Source organism: Microtus ochrogaster, unplaced genomic scaffold (assembly GCF_000317375.1).
Source record: "Microtus ochrogaster isolate Prairie Vole_2 unplaced genomic scaffold, MicOch1.0 UNK64, whole genome shotgun sequence".
In the NCBI taxonomy this organism is placed as follows: Eukaryota; Metazoa; Chordata; class Mammalia; order Rodentia; family Cricetidae; genus Microtus; species Microtus ochrogaster.
In genome coordinates, this window is record NW_004949162.1 from 46,121 (window position 1) to 53,457 (window position 7,337).

The following is a 7,337-nucleotide window of genomic DNA, read 5'->3' on the forward strand; positions in this document are numbered from 1 at the left end:
ATTGGCATCCCTGACTTCAAACTCTATTACAGAGCTACAGTAATGAAAGCAGCTTGGTATTGGCATAAAAACAGACATTGATCAATGTAATCGAATCAAAGACCCAGATATTAATCTACAAACCTATGAACACCTGATTTTTGACAAAAGAGCTAAAATTACACAATGGAAGAAAGAAAGCATCTTCAACAAATAGAGCTGGTATAACTGGATGTCAACCTGCAGAAGTATGAAAATAGATCCATATCTATCATCATGCACAAAACTTAAGTCCAAATTGATTAAAGACCTCAATAGAAATTTGACCACACTGAGCCTGATAGAATAGGAAGTGGAAAGTAGTCTGCAATACATGGGCAAAGAGACCACTTCCTATGTATAACCCCAGTAGCACAAACAATAAGTGCAAAAATGAATAAATGGGACCTCCTGAAACTGAGATGCTCCTATAAAGCAAAGGAAACTATCATTACTACAAAAAAGCAACCTACTGAATGAGAGAAGATCTTCACCAATCCCACATCAGACAAAGCTCTGATCTCCAAAATATATAAAGGACTCAAGAAACTAGACATTAAAATCCTAAATAACCCAATTAAAAAATGGGGTACTGAGCTGAACAGAGAATTCTCAACAGAAGTTCAAATGGCCAAAAGATACTTAAGGTTATGTTCGACTTCCTTGGCAATCAGGGAAATACAAATCAAAATATCTTTGAGATGCCATCTTACACCTGTCAGAATGGCTGAAATCAAAAACATCAATGATATCCTATGCTGGATAGGATGTGAAGTAAAAGAAACAGTCATCCTTTTCTGGTGGGAATACAAACTTGTCCAACCACTTTGGAAATCAGTGTGGCGGTTTCTCAGGAAATTGGGAGTCAAACTACCTCAGGATCAAGCGATACCACTCCTGGGAATATACTCAAGAGATGCCCAATCATACTACAAAAGCATTTGTTTAACTATGTTCTTAGCAGTGTTATTTTTAATAGGCAGATCCTGGAAACAACCTAGATGCCCCTCATTAGAAGAATGGATAAAGAAAATGTGGCACATATACACATTAGAGTACTACTCAGCAGTAAAAACAATGATATCTTGAATTTTGCATGCAAATCAATAGAAATGAAAAATACTATCCTGAGTGAGATAACCCAGACCCAAAGAGATGATATGGTTTGCACTCACTTATTAATGGACTCTAGCCATAAACAAAGGACATTGTCCCTATAGTTCACTATCCTGGAGAAGCCAAATAATAAGGTGAACCCAAAGAAAAACATACATAGATAATCCTGGAAATTGGAAGCAGAAAAGATCACCAGGAAAAAGTTGGGACCATGGGGGCGGCGAGAGTGGAGGAAGTGGAGAGGGGGAGAGAGAAGGCAGAAGGGAAGGATTGGGGAGAGTTTGGGGGAGTGGTATGGTTGAGATGGAGGAAGGGTAGATATAGGAGCAGGGAAGAAGATATCATAATTAAGGGAGTCATTTTAGAGTGTGCAAGAGACTTGGCTCTAGAGGGGATCCCAGGTGTTCATTGGGATGTCCCCAGCTAGGTCCTTGGGCAGCAGAGGAAAGGGTGCCTGAATTGGTCTTGTCACATAGTCACACTGATGAATATCCCGAATATTGCCATAGAACCTTCAGAGATCCATATCGGAGCACTGGACTGAGCTCCCAAGGTCCAGTTGAAAAGCAGAAGGAGGGAGAAAATGAGCAAGGAAGTCAGGACAGCGAGGGGTTGGTCCGTCCACTGAGATAGTGTGCCTGATCTAATGGGAGCTCAACAAAGACAGCTGGACTGGGTCTGATTGAGCATGTGATCAAACCGGACTTTCTGAATGTGGCTGACAATGGGGGCTGCCTGAGAAGCCATTGATAATGGCACTGGGATTTGTTTATACTGCATGTACTGGCTTTTTGGGATCCTAGTCTGTTTGGATGCACACCTTCCTAGGCCTGGAGGGAGGGAGGAGGGCCTTGGACTTCTCACAGAAAAGAGTATCCTGCTCTCTCTTAGGAATGGAGGGGGAGGGAGGTGGGTAAGTGGGGGAGTCGGACGGAAATGAGAGGAAGTAGAAATTTTGAATGGTATTATTTATAAAGCAGTAAAAAAAGAATGGATAAAGAAAATGTGGCACATTTACACAATGGAGTACTATTCAGCAGTAAAAATAATGACGTCTTGAAATTTGCAGGTGAATGAATGGATCCAAACACACACGCACGCACGCACGCACACACACATACACACACACATACATTGAGTGAGAGAACCCATACCCAGAAAAACAAATATAATATGTAGATACAAATAAGTGGCTTCTTGACATAAAGCAAAGAAAAACCAGCCTACAATCCACAATCCCAGAGAACCTAGAAAACAAAGAGGACCCTAAGAGAAACATACAGGGATCTAAATAGGAAGGAGAAAAAGATAAGATTGCATGAGTAAACTGGAAACATGGTGGTCATGGGAGAGGGTAGAAAGAGAGAGGAAGGAAGGGAGGGAAGCAGAGAAAAATGAATAATGCAAAAAATGATAATATTTGATAGAAAAGAAGAAGTCTCTCTCTTTATCTTGAGGATTTATTATCATTTCCCAACTATACTTTGCTGTAATGCTGCCTGAGCCTTAAGGGTGTAGTGTAAATGCTTTACTTAGGGCTAAATACATAACCAGCAAATTTCACATCAACAAATCTTAGCAATCACCTCTCTAAACAAGTAGATGCTTCTTTGATTAAGACTGAAATGTAACCCTTGTCAATAGTTATTAACATAGATATACATAAGTTATATAAATTTTAAAATAATTTTAATCACATTGTTATAGTTCTCCTGTCTTTATACTCTTTTGTTATTCTGCTACAATATTTTTTTTTCTAAACTGTCTTCTACTCTATTTCTAAATGTTAGATTCTCAATTCTCAGGACATTCCTCTCTTAAATTTTGTTAAACTGTTATATGACAATGAAGATTCTCTCAACCTCATCTATTCAGTTTCTTATATTTTTATTGAAAAGTGACCATATTAATTTGTGTCTTCTATGTATCAACTTCCCCTATGCATAGATTTTAAGCAGGCACCCTTACACTGTATTTATTCAGTGGATTGATGAAACCTTGGGCATTTTGCATGGGTGAAAGTCACTTTACTGATTGAGAACTATTCCCCGTGAATGCTGAGCATTGCCATATGTAATTCACTGTACTAAGTGCTTGTCATGGACCAGAACTTTATAGGTGCTTATAGTTGAGCATTACCTTTATTTACTATATATGAAAACTAAATATTCTCCAAAGCATTCATTTTATAGTTTGATAACAAGCATTGTAATCTACTGATTTATTATTAACATACATCTTTACATAGTTTTAAAATATACCATTTCTTAGTATATATTTTAAAAGTTGCAGTATCCAAAATGCATGCATAGATAAACCCCTAATTTGAGAATCAATTACAACATAACTGTTTACGGTCACAGTGCCTTTTGTTTTCTAAACTGATAGACGGCTAGTGTCACTTTGAATGTTAATATGAAAATAAAACAAGTCATATTTTATACAGTATAACATCCAATGTGCATGTTGTCTGTGATTGATGTTCTCTGCATGCGTAACTTCTACTTCTTTTTGACATAATTATTGAGAATCAATTGAGTCTCAATTTTCTCTTTGTATCTTTTCTCTTACATAAGCTGTATTTCCACACAATATACCCCAACTTTCTATCTTACTTTAAAATGTTCATATAAATCAATGTATGCTCTAATTTGCTTGTTAATTTTTTGTTTCCTTTTATTATGTATAGTTGTGTATGCCTGTGTGTGAGTAAATACCTATCAGTGCATGTGTCTTCATAAGTCAGAGACACCATATTTTAAAGGCGTAAATGAATGCAGACAGATTGTAAAAATATATACAGCTTTGATGGGGAAATAGACTTACAGAACCACCGTTCCCACGGAGACCAGGAAAGCAGAAGAGGTGGCTGGGAGCACGTTTGCCAGATTTATAGGTAAACATTAGCCCGAGGTGCACACGACCCCTAGGGGGCGGGACTTATCCCTACATCTCCCCTTTTTGTCTAAATAAGACAGAACTAAACCAAATATAACTATATACCATAATAACAATTAATAAATATAACAAACAATATCGAGAAAAAAATTTTGATAAACATTCTATCTCAGGGAGTCTAAATAATATAGAGAGTAACTACAATTATGTAATCTTCAGGTCCGTCAAAGATCTGAGAAGGAAATAAATATTACTTAACAAATGAGATATATCCAAAATGTGCAACAATTGACAGAGACAACTGACTACCTGGGCAATCACCAAAAGTCTCGTTTGCAAGTTGAATCAACCAACTTTGGCTAAGGTCTAACATAACTGACATACCATTATTAAAGGCAAGGAACTTTCTTAGAACTATCCTACTCTGTCTTGGCAGGATAAGACAATCCTGTTTCATTGTCAGAAGTTGAGGTATGGGCTTTTCTTAACCCAAAGGCCAGTTCTGCCAAGAAGACAAGCTCCCAGTGAAGTGTCTTTGGTGCTCAACGTTCTCTCAGGAGTAGAGTGGCATTGCCAGGAGTAATTGTGTCTCATTGGCACAGAATTCTAGGTTAGATTAAAGGCCATTTTTCTACAGCTCTTTAAAGAGGCTGAAGATTATACTATCTATACTAAATATAATCTCTATGTATCTAAAAGACCTGATTAACCTAAAAATAAATATGACAAACATAATTCTCAATACCTACCTAACTTGAAGACTAAAAGAATAAACAACTGTGCAATATATGAGGACAATGGTCTTCAACTGTAAACAATGTCATTACATATCAAATGTAAACTATGTTATTATATAAATAGTATCAGAGGTAGAAATGTACATTGTAATATGGTAGATGTATCGATACAACATAGACAAAGTTATAAGCATACTCTTATACAAAAATAGAGGTAGGAACACTCACATTCAATATATCAATATACAGGAAACAGTACCAATACAATTTTCTAAAACAGTAATTCACAAATACCAATCATCCCAATCATCCCATCAAACCAGTTAATCCCCCCTTTTTTTAAAAAAAAAATACCCCTAATTCCATTAAATATCTCCCCTTCCCCTCAACCGTAAACCAAGACTAAAAGATGTCCCTAACCCTGAGGGCAAATTCTGTTGGGAGAGGGAACGTCGTCCTCTAAAATTGCTTCTAGCTGACATGGGGGCTACGTTTTTCTTAGGGGCTCCTGTGAAAGCAAATGATGGTAAAATTCCCAAATTAACCTTTGACCTAAGAAAATTATAACTAGTCTCTGAGCGTTTTGAAAAGGTCCGGCAAGAGTGTTGTCTAAAATGTGCACCATTCGAAATTGTCTCGTGCAGTTGGTACCAAAACAGGTCTAATTTTAGTGCTTAAAAAATATTCATGACGTCATAAAAACCAGATTGAGTTGATGTCGTGGGGCCCCATCTTCATCCTGGAAACTATAAAAATTACTGTAGGGAAAGTTGTTGTTTGTTATGAGAAATTTAATCATTAACAACAAGGACATATACTGACATATAAAGAAAGACACAGATATGAGGAAAAGCAAAGAAAGTTTATCAAGTACATAATTATTCATATTCTGTCCCATTTCATGGCTCCTGACGTGAGACAGAAACTCTGAAATATCTCTTATCAACAGGCTTGGGATTGAAGAGGGACTGAGCCAGAGTCCAACTCCAAAACCAGCTCTACATATGTATAAAGAAATGTTTAATAAGACATATATATATATATATATATATATTTATATATAAATTAATAATTACAAAATGTGTCCATCCATCAGTAATTAAATATTCAGGGTCCCTTAATTTCTTTGAAGATGAGTATATTCCTGTGGAGGTAAGAAAAGTACCCTGCCCCAAACCTATGTATTTCTTACCATCACTATGCTCGCCATCCTTGTGAATGAATTGTTATTTATCTTTGCCAAGTGGCTTCTCTTCTTCAAACCGAACCTTTATTAATTTTGATGGTATCCACAATTTTGTCTCACCTGTGGAGATAAGAGCAAAACCCCTTCCCCACCACAGCACATCTCCTGGCTTCCATTGTGAGGTCAGCACATCCTTGAAATAAACTGGTTGATTTAGTTCAGTAGACTTTTCCATTATCCAATGTCTTTCTACAGCCTTTGTTCCCTTCTCATTGGAGTTAAGAAAATTCAAGGTTAACAAAGCATTATGTAACTTATTTCTGGTGGTGTTTTCCACCCCTTTCTGTTGTTCAACATATCATTTATAGTTCAATTTAATCTTTCTATAACTGCTTGACCTGTAGGATTGTATGGTATACCTGTAACATGGTTGATATTGTAATAATCAAAAACCATTTCATTTTCCTAGAGACATAAGCAGGACCATTATCCGTCTTTATTTGTGTAGGTATACCCATGATAGCCATGACTTCTAATAAATGAGTGATTACTGAATCAGCTTTTTCTGAACTTAAAGCAGTTGCCCACTGAAAGCCTGAATAAGTGTCAATGGTGTGATGAACATATTTTAATTTGCCAAATTCTGCAAAGTGGAACACATCCATCTGCCAGATTTCATTCCTTTGGGTGCCCTTTGGATTAGCCCCTGCAGGCAGTGGCGTTTGGTTATAGAAAGAGCAAGTAGGGCATTTCTTTACAATCTCCTTAGCTTGTTGTCATGCAATAGAAAACTCTTTCTTCAAACCTTTGCTATTAACATGATTTTTTTATCAAATTCAGAGGCTTGTAGCACACTACCAATCAATAATTGATCAATTTCTGCATTACCTTGTGCTAGAGGACCTGGCAGACCCTTATGGGATCAGATGTGCGTAATGTACATAGGGCAAATCCTGTTCCTGATCAAATCTTGAACCTTGAGGAACAATGAGGTTAGTTCTGTATCATCAGGTATAAATTCAGCAGTTACAATATGTAAAATAACTCTTTCTGCATATTGTGAATCAGTGACTATATTAATAGGTTCTTTAAAATCCCTTAGCACTATAAGAATGTCATATAATTCTGCTTTCTGGACAGAATCGTAAGGACTTTGTTCCGCCTCACCCAAGTCTTCTGATTTGTAACCTGCGTGTCCTGATTTATTGGCATCAGTATAGAATTACGGGCTCCAGTTATTGGAACATCACGGACTATTCAAGGAAGAATCCAAGAAGTTGTCTTTATGAAGTTAAGCCTCTTGCTTTTTGGATAGTTGTTATAAATGTCTCCCAAAAAATTAGCACAAGCTCTTTGCCATGGTTCATTATCTTCCCATAATT